This window comes from Phalacrocorax aristotelis, chromosome 2 (genome assembly GCF_949628215.1).
Source record: "Phalacrocorax aristotelis chromosome 2, bGulAri2.1, whole genome shotgun sequence".
NCBI classification, from domain to species: domain Eukaryota; kingdom Metazoa; phylum Chordata; class Aves; order Suliformes; family Phalacrocoracidae; genus Phalacrocorax; species Phalacrocorax aristotelis.
The window spans coordinates 75768655-75786130 of record NC_134277.1 but is presented as its reverse complement, the minus strand read 5'-3'; the positions used below and the strand labels follow the sequence as shown (position 1 = coordinate 75786130).

General features: G+C 41.1%; 1 long non-coding RNA gene across 1 annotated transcript; it reads left to right on the top strand.

Annotated features, from left to right (window-relative positions):
- Window positions 1-2707: 2707 nt before the first annotated feature.
- On the top strand, window positions 2708-14517 carry LOC142053066 (uncharacterized). The gene is made up of 3 exons (XR_012659080.1): window positions 2708-2770; window positions 3413-3507; window positions 14388-14517. It is a non-coding gene; the product is annotated as an uncharacterized LOC142053066 (long non-coding RNA).
- Window positions 14518-17476: the final 2959 nt, after the last annotated feature.

Sequence of the window (17476 nt, the reverse complement as noted above, 5' to 3'; positions counted from 1 at the left end):
ATGAGACATTAATATCCTGTATCTGAAGAATGGGTTTAACGATGTTAATTTCTACCCACTAAGGTGCTAGGAACTTGCACAATAGAAACTTCAAATGATTTTAGAATATTTCATACACACTATTTAGTGTTTAAGAGATTATTTGATTATTATTACCACAGTGTGCATTCTCCCTTTATTATTTGCATGTGCACGTAAAATACACATGTAGAATCTCATGCTGCCCAGAAGGGGAAAATAAATGGAATCGAACGGATGCGTGAGCTCTAAAAACAGGATGCGCAGTGGTGCCTTTTGCTTCCTTTGGCTCTAAGCTCTCCTAGTACTTGGTCAGTGCATAGCTCAAGTAATCAAGACTTTTGTCTCACTCCTTCAGAAATATCTGAAGTCGCTATCTTTTAATTTGTACCTAACCTGAAAATCCATTAATCCATCTAGTTAGTTCACTGGAGTAACACATTGATTGGCTATTCTCTTTACTGTGCAGCAGTGGTGACTGTTTGCAAAATCAGTGTTAAGCAGAGTAAGACCACTTTAGCTCAGTCAGGCTTCTACCTGGAAATGCAGTAACCCTTCTTAGTGCTGCATGCCTACTCTCCCCATTGACTCTAATGTAGGTTACAGGTAGGTAATGTGGGAGACTAGTATTAGGAAGCAAGGTTAGCAGTTTGGAGTGATGTGTAAAAACTAAATTTTATTTGGGTTTGAGAAAGTCAACAGGCTTTCTTACCTAGTCCATAGACCAACCTACTGTTTGTCATCTATTTCTTCTGAGGAAAATGCAAGTTGAACAATTTCAACTGGGATTATTGTTAGTGATCCCTATTAGACTTTGAATTCACTGGTTTTGTTTATAGGTCTGGGAAGGGGAGACAGAAGACTATTTCAAGGTACCTCGCAAAATCTTTGGAGTTCACTAAACCATATTCTCTCACTAAATCTTTGGAGGTGAGGTAAGGCGAACCTCAGAGACCAATGACTTGCATACACAATTATGGTAAAGTGTTTGCATCCAAAAATAAAGGGTGTCATCTGTGGTGACTAGCACAATATACCAATACACATGCAGAGTCAGTTTTGGAGATGAGCAACCAGAGCAGCTGCTGAAGGGCCCCAAAGCCTGGGGACATCCCATCAGGCTGAGTTAAGAAATTACAAGTCATCTAATGTGGGAATGAAAAGAAGGGTGGCTTAGCCTCTGCCTAGAGCCCCAACAGGTAAATGGCTCTGCATAAATGTCTGGATCAATTAAATTGCTTAACAATAACTGTTGTGGCATTTGTTAGACTAGAGTCAGTTGTTACAGTAATGAGCATCACATACAGTTTTAAGTCCTGACATTGTAAATTCCCTCTGGTAGCACCTTCAGGCTTGATGTTATATTGCTGAGCTTTTATGTGGCTGGCCCAAGGTAAGCAGACACCTCTGTTAAGTGCCTTGGCCCCATACAGGTATGTGGGAAGAGCAAGGTACATCAGGATCAAGTAGTCAGCTTTCTATTAGGAAATGCTGAGGATACTGTGGGATCTTTACCAGCACGTAGCCACCTGTTACACCCTTTATTCCAAAAAAAGAGCTTGTCTCTCTCCTCCTGAAACATGGCAGAACAGTAGGAGTGGGTAGCCATTTGAACAGGAGCCTAGTGATTAAAGCACTCCCCCGGGTTGTGGGAAATCTCGCTCAGTTACTGCTTTTGCCTGAGGGAACTCAAACTCACCTCCCAGAGAGTTTCCTAAGTAACGTGTCAATCTGCTCTCTGTAGCACAGATACTGATCCTGCTGTGGAGTTAAAGAATTGAAGAGAACTGAAGGTCAACTAGGCTGGAAACCAAGAATAAGACAGTGCTTCCAAGGAGCATAATGACTTCTGTCTCCAAGGGCCATTTCATTCAAAACGTCTTTTGCCATGCATAGAGTAGGAACCTGTCCGCAAGATTTCCTTCTCCATGTAAGAAGAGAGCGAGGCCTTTCACTTCTGGCCAGTGAAAACAAGTCCAGTGAGAGAAAAGGAGGACAGTGTGTACTGCAGAGGCTGAGGAGTTTGCATGGCAGAGGAATAATGTGCCTCTGAACTGTCTGGGGCTGGCTGTGATGTGGTGGTGGCAGGCGTGATCCCAACTTTCTTCCACGCTAGCATAGTGGTCTGGCAACTGAACTAAGAATGATATGGTGGCTGTACCTAGAAAGAAAACAGTAGCTTCTACTGCATGTTACATGGTGCCTGGTGTGTAGGGGTGCTCTACAGATTCTTAATGGATGAAGGCAATGGGGAGAGGAGCAGAAGATAGACCAACTTTTCGATTTTGCTTGATTTAGGTAGGAGATATTCAGCCCTGTTGAGGCTGAGGTGCTTCCTGGCACATGGAGAAGCAGAGCTTTAGGTGTCCTGACAACTGGAAATTCATATATGGAGGCACCTGTAGAATATAGGCATTAAGTAGCAGCTGAATCAATGGTTGTGGATCCACAGTCTTGGATTTTGGTGGAATTTAGTATTTTGGTCCTTTTCGGATCTATGTTCTTGTCCTGTATCTGATCATTATAGTTAACTCTAGGACTGTGTAAACAAAATGTTTATGCCATGAGTGACTTTGTACCATAATTTAGGCTGCATAAAGTTGTGTAAGCTAACATTTGCTCATGGCGCATTTCTACACACAGTTTGGAATCCTCAGAGCAGCAAGTGTTGACGGAAGTAAATGTGAACACATCATGAGTTACTAGATGGATGTGTCCTTGGACAGTCTTAGCAGGATGATGCTTCTTGTCTGTAAGTTACCAATTCATTTGGTTCAGTAACTTTCTGCTCAAAGTCCCCTGAAAATTGTACCGTGCTGGTGCTATGAATTTAGTATTCTGTTCTGGTCACCTGGCTCTGTTAAGGCATTACCACTTCTTTCAAATCACTGTCTGAAAGCATTCAAGGTGAAGGCAATGATATCTTAAAGGAGAATTGGCTAGCCACAGTATATAATATCGAAGAGTGTTACAGACAGAACCAAACAGCAAGGTCTAACTCCACACCTTTGGCACTGTCTGTATGTCATTATATGATAGTGTCATCAGGTATTATACTTCCTAGTAGAGTGGGATCTTAGGAAGCAGAGAGATTTAGATAATGTTCAAATATTGGTGCTATCTGGGAGAAATATTTTTTCATTTGCAGCAGCTAGAACTTAGTACTGATTTTATAAAGTGAAGCTCTTAAAGGACCTTTAAAGCACATCTGACTGAACAATCCTTTACAAGTAGGGCTGAGCAAAAATAAGAACTTTTTCTCCTTATGAAAATTTACATTTGTCTGAGCTGGGGCAAAATAACTAATGTTCACAAATTCTCAAGGAACAAAAAAATCCAGGAAATGACAGTTGAAAAATTTATTGTTGGTATAAAATTTTTTTTTTTTCTCCAGGTTCTGAAATGGCACAAGGAAGTTGCAGCACATTCACCTGTCTGGGATCCAGCTGACCAAATATCAGATCTTATGATGTAGATGCCCCCACCTGAGTATGTCCCTCTGGGCTCCATTTTAGTCAATGTACAGAAAGAAGCATTTCTAGAATGACATTCATGCTGAAGCAAACTTTTAAATGGGTCTGATAAATCACACTCTAGAATTCTAGTTGTCCAAAGTTATGAGATGAATCCTACTTCTGGTATTCACTCTTGTCCCATAGCCAGGGAGAAGTACCTCTCCTGTGGGGTAGGTGCTGTTACGGCTCCAATAGCTCAGTCAGAGGCAGGGACTATGGTCCCTGTTGGAAGTGCCATCTGACCAGAAGTCCAGATCAGTTGCAATTATACATGAGATAGGAGTGTTTTGCTAAGAGAAGATGACCAAATTCACCCTGTTCCTGCCCCCCTCCATCAACTCACCATAATGGTTATCGGACTATAGGCATTAATGAAGATCCTGTTCAAATTACTGCTCTTTGCATTACCTGCTGGGTGACACAATTTTTCTTGAAGTCTTGATGCCTGAACCTATTTTTTTTTTTAACAGGCTAATAATGCATAGCAAATGAAACCATTCTGGGAGAATTTTTCTGAGAAACTGTCATTTGTGCTAAAATTCATGAAACCTTTTTACAAATCCTTGGCAGTTGTCCAACTCTTAGTAAGGAAAGAAAGTAATGTGATCTCATAAATCATTGATGAGCTGAAGTCAGCATTCTGGACTTGATTTTATTCCCCACCTCAAACTATTTGACCCATATTACCTTGCATCCGCTTGTGGTAAAAGCTCAAACTCACTTCTTCCTAGTGGTTCTTACATTTCCAAACTAGCAAACAGCTGCCAGGAACATATGTGTGTATTTACATGAGTCTTTGATAACTGTAATCAACAAATATATTTGAAATACAGCATAACTTCATCAACAAATAGCCTGCTAGTACTGTTAGCAGCTTTTAACCCAAGAGTTGCTTTTGAAGGTTGGATTTTTTTTAATATAATGATATTGTGTGTGAACTTATAAGTAGCTAATGTGAATGGACAGTAACAAGCTTATGATTATGCCTTACATGCTTGGCATGGTAGCTTCCCATTCACTTGAATTAAGACCTTGGATTAGAAGTAAGTCTTTGAATGACCTGCACACTGATAATATACAGGGAATTACAGTGGTCCTTCTCGTCCAGGCTACATAGTCAGCAATATTCAGCCACAAAGCTCAAATTTAACACCCCCTGGCATTGTAGACAAATCGACAAAAATCATCCAACCTGGGTGGCTCAAGATTGCCGGGGCCATATGTAGAGCCTAGACCGCTCTTGATCCAGTGGCATTATTATTATTAATAATAAGGGACAAATGCATTTTTATAGGATGCTTGTATGTGAAAGCCTTTGGGCGTTTCACAACATGCAATCAAACACAACAGTTATTTTCCATTAAAAACTGCAACATACCCCAGTGAAATTGGAAACTGGCAAAACAGCAAAAAATACCTACTAAACGCCTAACAAAGCACAAAAGATAGAGCAACCACCCACAATTCATTAGATCTCTACACATGCCAACCCCTCCTGGCCATACCAACATCAGAGGGAGATTTTTCACAACATCAATGGGAGAAAGATCAAGCTCAAACTGAACTCCAGGAGAGGTTTCAGTGAGGGAATACGGACAGCAGTGTGCTCAACTGTGCTTCCACAGATTGAACTGAAAGATGTATTTCTCAGAGCCAGCTGTAAGTGGATTAATGATATTGCTGCCTTTTAGTGCTAGAGGAAGACGATGAGATGGAAGCCCTCCGTGTTGATGTTTAGACACAGGCTGAAGACTGAGTTTTGCATGTGAAATATCTTGTGGTGTAAAGGAATTCTGTACCACCTCTTTATGGTTTTCCTTCATGTTTTGCTCTTTGTATGTATTCTTGCAAACTCTTGTTATTTCAGCCAAAAGGTGATCAAAATAATCTTTGATTTTTAAAGGAGATTTTTTCAAGTCTACAGAGCTGATAAAAATGCTGGTTTTCCAAAAGGGTTGGCACGCTGGAGATATAACTACTTTTTTTGGCTGGATTGAAAAGGAGCTAAACCGCTTAAAAGCGGCACAACATTTTTTTTTTTTGAAATGTCTGCAATTCTTCCTCAGGCTTGTAAATCCTCATTTATGTAAACCACAGTCTTTTGTGGTGAAACTGCTCTAACAGTTTTTTCAGCATTCTAATACGCTGTTTCTCTCCCAGTTGTTTTGGGTAAGGATATGGTCTGAATTACCATGTTATCAAAAAACACCCCCACAAATAGCTTTCACTTCCAGCAATCTTTAACTGCATAGTTACTCCTATGTTAGCAGACAGTACCTTCACAGCATTGTGTACTGGATCAGATCAAAGCAAAAAAACGATCACTGCCACGAAATGAAAAGGAACAGATATCACAAAGCTTGCATTTGTTCAGTTTGGGAAGGGAGAATAAAGATTCCAAAGCAATTGGAAAATAAAAGCACAATCATTAAGAAGGTGGCCTTTGGTGTGGTCACCTCTGAGATTCAGTCTAACAGAACGTTGTTGTTGTCTCTACTTGTTCTGTAATGGCCCCACCCTATTCATTTGTATAGAAGAATGGATCAAAGAGAGCTTGAAGATAGACAAAGTTTATAAAAACAGAAAACTCATTTTCTCATACATTCTTCGGTGCCTGAGGCAGAGGTATTGATTGTAAGGTAACCGAAACAAGCTAAGCTATTCTTGCCGTCTATATGTTTGAACACTTGTAATTGTGCAATAGGCAGTGAAACAACCCAGAATGACGCACAAAGTGCAGTACAAATGGGAGACAAAAGGAGCTGAATTGTTTAAATAAGGCAAGGCTGAGATTCAGATGGGATTTAATGTTGTAGATGCTTCACAGAAAGGAAAAAAAAAATCATTAACTTGCTGAGTGTTTTTGTCTTAACTGTCAGTTCATATGGCAACTGTGTACTGTATAAATAAAAGTGTGTGGGTTTTTTTTTAATGTGAAGAGTTAGTGCACTTTGCACAGGCGTATTAACTTGTCTATTACAAAACTGGCTTGTGCTAGATCCAGGAGTAGGATGTTGAGGAGAAAATGAAAAGGATCTTTTGTAATAGAGTGCGTCTTTCTTGCCCTGCTTAGGGCCAGTGTGAGTCTCTTAAACATGACTCTGAGGGTTCAAAGGAGGACTTTGGTGATTTCAGGGACCCTGAAGAGATAGGTTCTCTGCAGTGGATAATTGTATTTGCCTTAAGAAGGTTCTTTGCAGAATCAGTTGCCCTTAAAATTTATAGGGCTGATCCATGATGTATGTATTGCCTAACCTTAACTGATTTTTACAGTTTTGCCTCTGTTTGCCTGTACACTGTCTTAACTGTAGTAGCACATATCTACTGCACATCTTGTGTCCACAGGACTGGTTTGTGGACAGCCTGTCAGACATGTTTGACGGTCCGCTAACCTCCTTTATGTGTCCAGGCATGCTCAGGTCTACATGTTTCAGCTGTGTCAGCACCTCTCTGTACTCATTTGCTGCTTGTATGGTCATGAAGCTGGTTTTGAAGAGGGCTTTGAGGTTGCCCTCTGCGGGGTGCAGTATATACAGGGTGGACAGATCTGCCCAGAGATGAAAGTGCTTCTCCAAGGATATCTTAGTCTATTTGAGGGAGTGGAATAAGTTTTGTTGGTGTGAGATGCCCTGATACTGGTGTAACTGTATCCTTGCTAGGACTGATCCTCATCCCTGGCTGGTGTACTTCTACTACTGCTGTTTTACTGGTACGGACCAACAGTAAAGCAAGTTGCATTGCTGTGGCAGTGTAGAGGAATCTCAGTGAGGGAATAAATGGTATTTACACCCAGCTGAAGGCTTCTGTTTAATCCCAATGCAGCAGGGAGCAGTCAGAACGTAAGCAGGAACTAGGCTCCCAACATGTACAAAGAAGGGTTCATTACCAAGCCTCTCCAGCCCCTCCCTTGGATTCATCTGGACATGTGCTTCTTCAGTAAGATAAATTGTGTTCACTTTCCAATTTGCTGACTTTGGGGTAAGGGGGAAAAACAGTCAAATCAGATATGTTCTTTTTTATTTTAATTAAGTCATCTGTATTTGAAGGTGGTGACAACTCAGCTTCAGGCTCCTCTTGTTCATCCCATACTCTGGGAAAAGTTCCAGTCTGATTTTAGCTTTGCTCATAACAGAAGGCTTGTATTGGTTTCCTAGCCCTATAATAAATTGTGAATTCTGTCATCAGCTCTAATGGTATAACGAAATTTCAACAGTTACACAATGTGCAATGTTCTCGTCTTCTAAGGTCCACAGCTGAATGGCCAGCTACTGCTGGGGAAGGTGAGAGCTCCATACAACGTGGAAACTTTCCTTTGGATGAGTGGATTTGCTGTTATTGAGGATTCCCATTGTGCCCCAAGGGGCTCTTCCCTGTTCTTTGTTTTCTCTAGCAATGTGAGATTTGCCACATCAATGCAGATCATTAAGATTTCAAGCCTGGTATCCTGCCTGTAGCTAAATTTAAGGCACTATGGTTCACAGATGGGTGAAGCCCCACTGGTTCAATCCTTCACACTTCTACCTCTGCTGTAGTTAACTTTGCCAATGCTCTGTCCTGTGCTTTCCCTTCTTCCCTGGTCACTGAATGGGCAGGGAATGCTGGTTCACATGTTGCTGGGTCTGAGGGGAAGAATATGCAATATAATTGTTCATGGCTCTGGACATGATGAACAGCCCTTCCGAAGTGCTTTCTCTGGGGTTGCTTTACACCCATAATAAGCTTAAATTCTCTCTGCAGGTCCCATCCATAGAATGATTCCTCCCTTTCTTAAATCCATCAATAACATAGATCTTCACATCCATGATTGTAGTGAGTATCCTGACAGGCTCTGGGGTAAATTCCCTATTGTATTTTACTGTCTTGTGTGTCCTAGCCATGTCACCGAATTAATCTCATCCTTAAGCTATTTAATGTAACAGGCTGATCAGATTTTCTTCTTGGTGCTTTTACTAGGGATTAACAGCATTAGGCGCTGTTTTCTCTTACAGTTTTGTCACCTTATGGCACTGTGAAAGGCAATGTAAACCTGACTAATGAAAATTGTTCCTGCCTAGATGGATGCAGATATATATTCCATTTGTGCGGAGCATCTCAGGAGATACAGAGAAGATAGTCACAGCCTTTACGCTCCAATGGTACTCAGATGCTGGAGTAGCAGTAACTTTACCAGCTGTTCAAGGGACATAATCCTTTGCTGGGAGTCAAGCCACAAAATTAGATAGCCATAATGAAAATATAAAGGCCTGTCTCTCCTCTTACCCATATTCTGCAGCTAAGAAAGTCAACACAAAGATAGTTTTGATTTCTTAAATTTGTTTCTGCATTTCATTGCTGGCATTTAATAAATCCCTTTGGATTTGTGGAAATCTTCTAGCCAACACTGCATTACAGCTTATTAGGACAACCAGCAGGTAATACAGACAGATAAAGCATCCAAACTCTAGTGAACTGGATGCTTGAAAACAGGCTAGGCTTATTTGGGCCTTCAGAGCTTCTACCTGAGGCTATGGGCACCAGGGACAGGATTAAGTCAAACTTTGCCATTGTAACAACATGCCAGGTGTAGGAAGTATTTATTGCCACAAAGATTCATGAGTGTAACGCAAATGCTCTTAATCTGACAAACTGAAGGAGAACCTCTTATTCTAATGGAGGTGGCTCTATGCTTTGATGGTCTTGGCATGTAGCCATTCTGTGCCCTTCTCTGATGATGTATATGCTGTATGTAGTACAGTAGTACCTAGAAACACCGAATAGTGCTCTGGATTGCATTGTGCTGGATAATACTGTATAGACCAAAAAAAAAACCCCCACAAAAAAACCCAAACCAAAACTGAGAAGGTAATAAATGAAAACCTTAAAGTGTCTTTCTACTGCTGATTGATAGATTGCTAGAATTCTGGTTTGTCACTTTCCATTTTTACACTTTCCACAGGAGAAATTCTAGCAAGATGTTCACAGGTTCCTTTTAAAGAAACTTGATCTGTGGAGTTTCTGATGGGTGGTGCAGCTTCTGTTGGATCCTGTCAAATTTGTGGGTGCAAAGCACCTTCCCCAGTTAAATCCTTGCTGACTAGGTCTTCTCCATTTCTTCCTTGCCATCTGGAATGTGCTGTGCATGATGCTCAGTCAGAAAAAAAATGCATTTTTTTCTATAACACTTGGCAGGGAGCTGGCAACAAGATACCTTTGTTGCCAGAATCCATGTTCTCTGTGGGGGTGGCTCAGATGGCACTGAATTAACTCAGAGACTTAAAAATGAAAAGTATTTATGATAATTGTTGTTGATGGTGAGTAACTAACCCTACCTCTAGGGCAACTAATCAAATTAGCTTTAAGAACAGGAAAATGGGATTCTCTGAATGGCCCTTTGACTTTGTTTTTATGAAGACGTGCTTTTGTCCATTCCACAATAATTCCTCTTCAGCTTACACAATGTCTGGTTTCTAGGAATCAAGACTTTATGACAAATGGCATATCATTATTCCTTCCTACAGAATTTTAATGACTGTCAATAGCTCGTTGGAAAAGAGAGACTCCTACTCGTGCCTTATTCCTGTTAGAATGCTCTATTCCCTCCTATTAAAGTGAAGGACTAAACTTAATGATCAACCCCTTACCCAGCCTGAGACCAGTCAGTACATGTAGCTCCAAATCAGATGCAGCATGTGCTATTGCTTGTGCAGGTTAACAGATGAGCACATGGAAGGGAACTGAGGGGTTCTGTGATTACAAAGGAAAGTGGTTGTAATTGAGGGATGTAGGGCATACATCTGGAGGGAACTTGGTTTCATCAGTGGTGGTGTTCATAGAACAGCTCATTGACCTTATGCCTATTAGTTCCCTAATTCTCCACCCCGTTTTGTGAGGACTCAAACAACAATAGGGAGAATGTCAACCTAGTGAATCACTGTTGACTGTGTCCTCCACATTTTCCTTATTTGGGCAGCCATTTTTGCTCAGGTATGATGAACATCCACAAAGTGGCTAAGTACTAAGCCCTCAGACGCTCAGACAAGTGTCTCAAAAGATACTTAGGAGGCTTACTCCAAGGTTCATGAACTAGATTTTTAAGTAAGTCTAAAGAATTTAGATGTGGGATTTGGGACCAAATTCCCTTAGGCTTCTTTACTCTCTAAAGGCAAGATATTCAAACAATCTTGACCAAATTAGGATAATTAAAGTCCTTCATCTTACCCCTGCAGCATATCTATTGTACTTGTCTAATGAGTGTACTATTCAACTGCGTCAGGGATCTTTGTTAATTTAGTGGGAATAAAGAATTAATCATCAGTATCTCTGCTAAGAAGTCTGTGTTTACCATCAACTTGCCCAGCAGATGTGGAGATGTTAACCTGATGTGAAATGGTAGACATCATCTTGCACTTGGCTGGTTCATTAACCCATGTCTTATAGGCCTTTGGGACTTCATTTGGTACAGGGTTAGAGATTTCAAGATGTGCTGGTATTTGTTTACTGAATGTGGTTGGGATAACATAATCAAAGAGAGAGAAGCATAATTCATGCTTCAGTTTGTAAGTAAACTTGTAGCTTTGAGGTGCCCTTTAGGTACAACTGTTCTCTCAAGTACCATGAAGCTTCATCTCTCATTGATGTATTTGGGACAAAATCCTGTGTCAGGTGATGCTGTGTTGCTAGAGAGCTCTCCCAGCTGAAGAACCGGGTCAGCTGCCATTCCTCTTTACTTCTGGATTTGCTTAGCAGTCGTAAGAGCCGTAAAGCCTGCAGTTCACTGGAGTATCATTTTTGTCTCTTTTTACAGCGAGAGTTGCAGAAGTCAGAGGACTGCTTGTTTTCATCATTTGCCATTTTTATTCCCATATCCAGTCCACAGAGCAGGAATCCACAGTCAAGTGCCAAATCAGACAAAGCAGTTCCTGGTAGTGTGTGTGCGTGTGTTATACTACACACTTTTAAAAAAAAAAAAAGCACTAATCACAAACCAAAACTGAAAAAACCCCCCAGTTCTATGCTCCGTGTTTGTCTTTGGGGGAATGTATGAATGAATTACATTGTTGACTTTCTACTCAGATCTTTGTATTATATTTGAAAGGCTTTTTGAAACAGTTACTTGTATTTTGTTTCATCGTTTGTGTCATTCCCCTGTTGTTCGTCTAGTACCAGCATCTCATCCGGATCCAACAAGAGGCTAATAAATGAATCCTGTGGCAAAAGCTCCAAGATGGGTGAAAGCCAAGGAAGTCTTAGAACTATTAGCAGTGTTTAACAGTGCTTTCAACACTGTTTTCAATTGAGAAAGTCAACTGAGAAGATTTAGATGGTGGTTTGTGAGAAATGTTGATAGTTGGTATTTTGCAGCTGAATATATTGATTTTTGTTTGAGCAGAAAAGACACAGACCACCTGATGTAACTGCTCATCTATGAATATTTGTCCAGGAGAGTATTATATAAACTATAGAGATGTTACATGGATTGCCCCTGGCCCACCCCCACACCCCCCACCCCCCCCACCCCCCAAAAAAAAAAAAAGTTGTTTATTTATTAGTGGCACAGTTACTCATAGGTATTGGAGCAGTATTTTGGAACAACATCATCTAGAGTTAGATAATCCATCAGATTAATTAAAAGGTTGAGGGTGTAAAACCTCTCTTCTGCTTCAAAATGCTATTTTCCAAGGCATTGGCAGCTGTGCTCTGTGTTTTATTTAGGCTTTAGACCATCCCCTTCATGTTGCTTTATGTGAAATAAAAGACTCAGATATTGCCAGCCTTGGGTGGCCAGTCATAGCTGTCACAGGTCTTACACTTACCTTCCTCACGATTAATCTGCTAATGTCAGTGGGGTTACAGTGATGTGAGATGAATGGGTACAAGAGCTGATGCAGGCCTCAGGTGTACAGAGCACAGATCTGGTAACAAAGAACATCATTTCAGTTTCAGGAATGACCCCTCTCTCCCTATTTCTTTCTTGCTACGGTCCCATTGACCATTCCTTCATGAAAGATCATTAGGTTTGTAAACCAGTTTGTGTCTAGTGTAAGCCCACTGGGTGCAGTGCAGTTTCACCAGGAGAGACTTGGGGCTTTTTACTGTATTCAGTCACATGGGCCATGTAAAGACAGCCTTGCCACACAGAGTATTTGCACAACGGTTTCCTGGAGTCAGAGGGTGAAACACATCTTGCCTGTTGTGCTTTAGTCATTTCACCCAATGAGGCAGAGCCCTGCTTGTTCGATCACATTAGTTGGATTAGATCAGCAGTGACAGTCTTCCACCTGTATCACCGTGAGTTTGTCTTCATGTTGTACCTGTTGACCATCATCCAAGGCAAGGCACTAGTCTGGATGGACCTTTGCTTGGCCGAGATGAACTATTATATTTTTTGAGTACCTGGTATACTTTTAAGAAGAACATTTGGGGATGTGCCAGGAAAAATAATTTGGAGGGCTTTGAAAGAGATTGTGAAGAAAATTCCTGAAGTGCAGCAGTTTCTCCTGTGTCACCCAAGGGTCCTTTTACTGCCTGTTGTTATCCTGGGTTGGACTAGGTTGCTGAAGCACTGCTCTGTCCCCTGCTTTTGTCCTTACTGCGTGGGATGCTGGAGCTGTTTCCATGGAAGTGGAGGGACTCATCCACTTCCCTCCTTGTGGTATATGTCAGAGAAACTTAGTTTGGAAGTTCACCAGGGGTTTTGCCTGTTTGCAGTTGAGGTCACATGGGAGCAAACAAATTGCTGGTTATCAGTTGCTGAAATCAGGGCTGATCCCCAACATAAACAAGGTTGAAGGCTCTTCAACCTCCCAAGAAGTGGAGGACTACTATTATTTTTTAACAGACTATTCATCCATAGTTTGAAAGCTGTCACTGATAGATAACATTTTTTTTTCATTGCACCTATCCCAAGCTCAGGGCAATCATACCCTGGGGACTTTCTTTTCCATTCTTTTATCTTCCTGAGTATTTTAAATAAATATCTTCATTCTACATAATCTTGTAAAAGGAATTTCATCTTCCTGGTTCCTCCTCAAGTCAAATTCTGCCTTTGTCCTTTTGTAATCAGGTGCAGAAACAATATCTATACAGAGGCTGTTGGGGAGCTATTCAGTTTGAGGGACAATTGGGGAAAAATAGTGCCCAGAAAAGAAATAAATGGGCCATGAGTCTAGAACAGATACAACTCTCTTAATATGCTTCAGTTGTTTGAGTTATGTAAAAGTGTGTGAGAGAAATACAATGCAAACTGCTGACAAACGATGAGGTGTTTATTTATCCAAGATTTGATCTATATATTTACTTGCTTAATTCCTGTAGAAGATATATTTTGATGATAAATTCAGCCAAAACTTCCCCAGCTGTCTCCCTTGGTCAGTATCTGGTGGATTGCTGGTGGGGACCAAAACTTCCCTTCAGCAGTGGGTAAAGTCAGTGGAATGTCACAGTCCCCAAGGGGTTGTGGTTTTTTCATTTGGTTCCGCTGTGCACACCGCCCCCACCACCCTCCACCCTGTCCTGGGTTGCAAGTAATGAAAATAGTATAGGTTGCTACATTTCAGTGTTTTCAGCTGATCAGGTCCTGGGGTCCTATTTGTCTGAATAGCCCTCTTGCTAATGTGTGTAGCTGGTTTTGTCATAGCAAACTCTTATTCCATATATAAACTGTGCATTCTCTCTAACAGAGTATCATTTTTACTTGTATAATGTATGCAGTCACACAATTTATACTGGGCTTTATGCTTTGCTTCCTAGCATTCTCATCTATTTCTTCCCAAGTGAGGCTGTAAGTTTGTTTGCTTTTTGGTTAGTTAGGCTTAAAACTATGAAACTCTCAAGAATCTCTATTTATACAGGCCTATCTTTGTTTTTTGCTTTCAGTTTCAGGAAAAAACCCACAGCTTTTAATTACTCATCACAAACTGCAAAAAGCATAGAAATACCCCTGCTATACTGAGATGAGCACCTGCTCTTCATTCCTCTACTTCCGTAAGTGTTCCAAGGTTGCCAGGTGAGTAATTTAATATATCATTCAATATTATGGGATTTAAATGGATTGCTTGTTATGATATTTGGCCAACCTTTAAACAGAGGGGGATCCCATTAAAAAATCTCTGGCAGAACAGGTGTACATATGAGTCTGAGCTGCAGTCTAGAGCTCTGAATGACGTTGGTAATGAATATTAAGAACATCATTTGAAAAAATACATTTAATTGCACTCATAATCAGTGGGGGAAGAATCAGCCCTATGTACTATTTTTGAATTAAAGACATGTGCCGGGAAAGATTCATACCACAGCCGTGAAAGAAAACATGCACACAAGAATAAGTAGGGGGAAAGAATAGCAAGTAGTCATCTTAATACAGGCTGTATTAGGTTGCCTAATGTACAAGAGGGACACACTAATATTGCACTGCTGGTTTTTAAGGTCTTAAACCTTGACTTTGCCAGCTGAAAATAATTTTTTTTTTTTAACATAAAGGATTACAGCAAAACATTGGTTTGTATTTTGAGGTAGGACAGAGAAATAAAAATGTTATAATACAATATTAGAATGATGCCCCCATGCAGCTAAGCCAGGTAACCCCATATCCTGGCCTCTGTTGCTGGGGCCAGCATTCATTCTCGTTTCCCAGTAGTGCTAGACTGGTGCCCCACATCTCCTCCCTTTCCCCACCACTGCCTGGATCCTCATTCTGGCCTCTCACCGGCTGGCTGTGAGCTCTCCTCAACACGTGCATTTGGTGTAGCATATTCCTTTTACCAGCTGACCTGATTCTGGTCAGACTTTTTTCTTTACTGGCTTCCAGTTCCAGTTTCTTTGCCCAAATGGCCCCAGTCTCCCTTTCTTTCGCTCATTTGCTATTTCTTTCCCTCCCGTCTAGTGGTTTGTGGTTGGTTTTTTTTTTTTTGGGGGGTCTTTTATTTTTTTATCTTTCCTGTTTGTTCTTGTCCAAAAGCTGCTTCTTCTATATTGCCTGGGAGTGAGAAAGTACGCAACTACTAACATAGGTGATGGAGGATGCTGAGGCTGTTGCAATGCCTAACCTAGTCCAGAGTAACAAGAAGCCTCAGCTGAGGAGAAAAAATAAAATCTATTTTTCCTATGTACCTAGGCTGAAGGGTTTTCAGTTTTTCTCTGGGGAAGGAGCATGAACAGTCTGAACAGAATAGGGCTTTACTGAGTTGGAAGATGCTTGATGAAATTACACCAGGGATGTAATTTTTCAGTGTGTTCAGCTAGCAGTTTTTCTAAAAATGCCGGAAAGATTGAAGGCAAAATTAATTATGTAGAGCCCTGTAAATCTCTTACTCAACACCTCCATAGCCTATATATGGCTCTCTTTTTAGGATTCAGCGTGGGCTTATTGTAGATCTTAATGGCTGAGTTACCCAATCATGACGAGCTATGGTGTACATCATCTGAGCATGATAAAGCACTCCTAATGTGTCTACAATGCAAGGTATTTTAATTCCAACATGAGTGTTGCGGGAAGACACAGTATTCTTCCACACCAACATATGGACAGACTTAGGTGGGTGGTAGTGCCATTGATGGAATAAAACTCACAAGTGGTGACTTTCTCACTGGGTCCTAAATAGAATATCTGATAAACCTAACATATTTGGCTGGCTTTATAAAAGTGCCAGTTCTTGTTTATATTAGAAAATGTTAAATACGTTTTTGTGCCCTGAGTAAAATACATAACTCTTTGCTTCTTTTTAGAGTTTCTCAGTGAAGAAAGTGTTTTTTTTCCCCTTGCAAGCTAAGAAGTGCAAAATTACAGCATGAGTCAATTCTTCAGGATAAGTACTCAAGCACCTGCTTAATTTTTGCATTGTAGAGCAGCTCCTTGGATTTCAGTGGTGTGAAATCAGACTTCTGACTCCAGACCTATTCAGCTGCCCTACCTCATTTTGGCCCCTTCATATTTGTAAGGATCCTACTTCTATCAGGTGCTTTCTAATTCCCCCTTCTCAGGAAAAGCACAAATCTGTAGCACATAGATCTACCTTCTTTCAGTATCTCTGGGCCACATCTCTGATGGCATTCCTTTTGTCTTTTCTTTTCCTACCTTATTGTTTTCTTTCTGGGTCTCAGGCATTGGAGACGACAGAGTAATAGCAGAAAAATCATTACAGAAGCACAGAATACCTGGGATTGGGACCTTGTTGCCTCAGGTGTATATAAGCCTAGAATAAAACCTGTTGCTGTTCAGCAGGGCTGGTCTAGCTTATGAAAGGTTTCTTCTGTGCTCACCAGTGTGATATCTGTGTGTTGGCAATCTGAAGAAACAGATACAAGACATGGAGGAAGCTTGGGAGCAAAGAACTGACGTAGTTTCCCAAATCATCTAGTTGTGACAAACCAGTTGGGTTGTTTAGACTGAGGCTTGAGGAAGCGAGAATGGAAAGGACGCTGGGAAGAGCAATAGCCACAGATCATTGTCTCTCCGGGTGCAATTGTTGGCACCATCCTTGGCTCTAGGAATGGCATTTCCGTCTCTTCTCTCTTTATGCGTCAGTTTGCCCTCTTTCACAATTATCATCTGCCCAGCACTAAATTTAATGATTGTTCTGGGGAAGGAGGTGTATATGTTCTTTGGCGTCTGAGCCCCTCAGGTTAGCTCAGGCCTCTGTCCATTGCTTCTGGTGCTCCTTTGCCCTGTGGTAGCACTTCTTGAGCAACGTGTAAATACCTATACATTTGTAAAGGTCCTATTTCTCTGTTTCACTGTTTATAGCATACTTTTGCCAGGTGCAAAGGGAATGGTAGTTCTCACCCATCACGGCGTGGGTTGCTGGAGGGAGGACCTGTGACCCAGGTCACACAGAATGAAATGTGTGCTGCTTTGTATGAGGGAACCCTGCTGGGCAGTGCGAGGTTGAGATTACCACAGGTGTATCCCTCAGTAAGTTTAATCCTGCATTCATGAGTTCAGCACTGTTTACATGCGAGGCAAATAT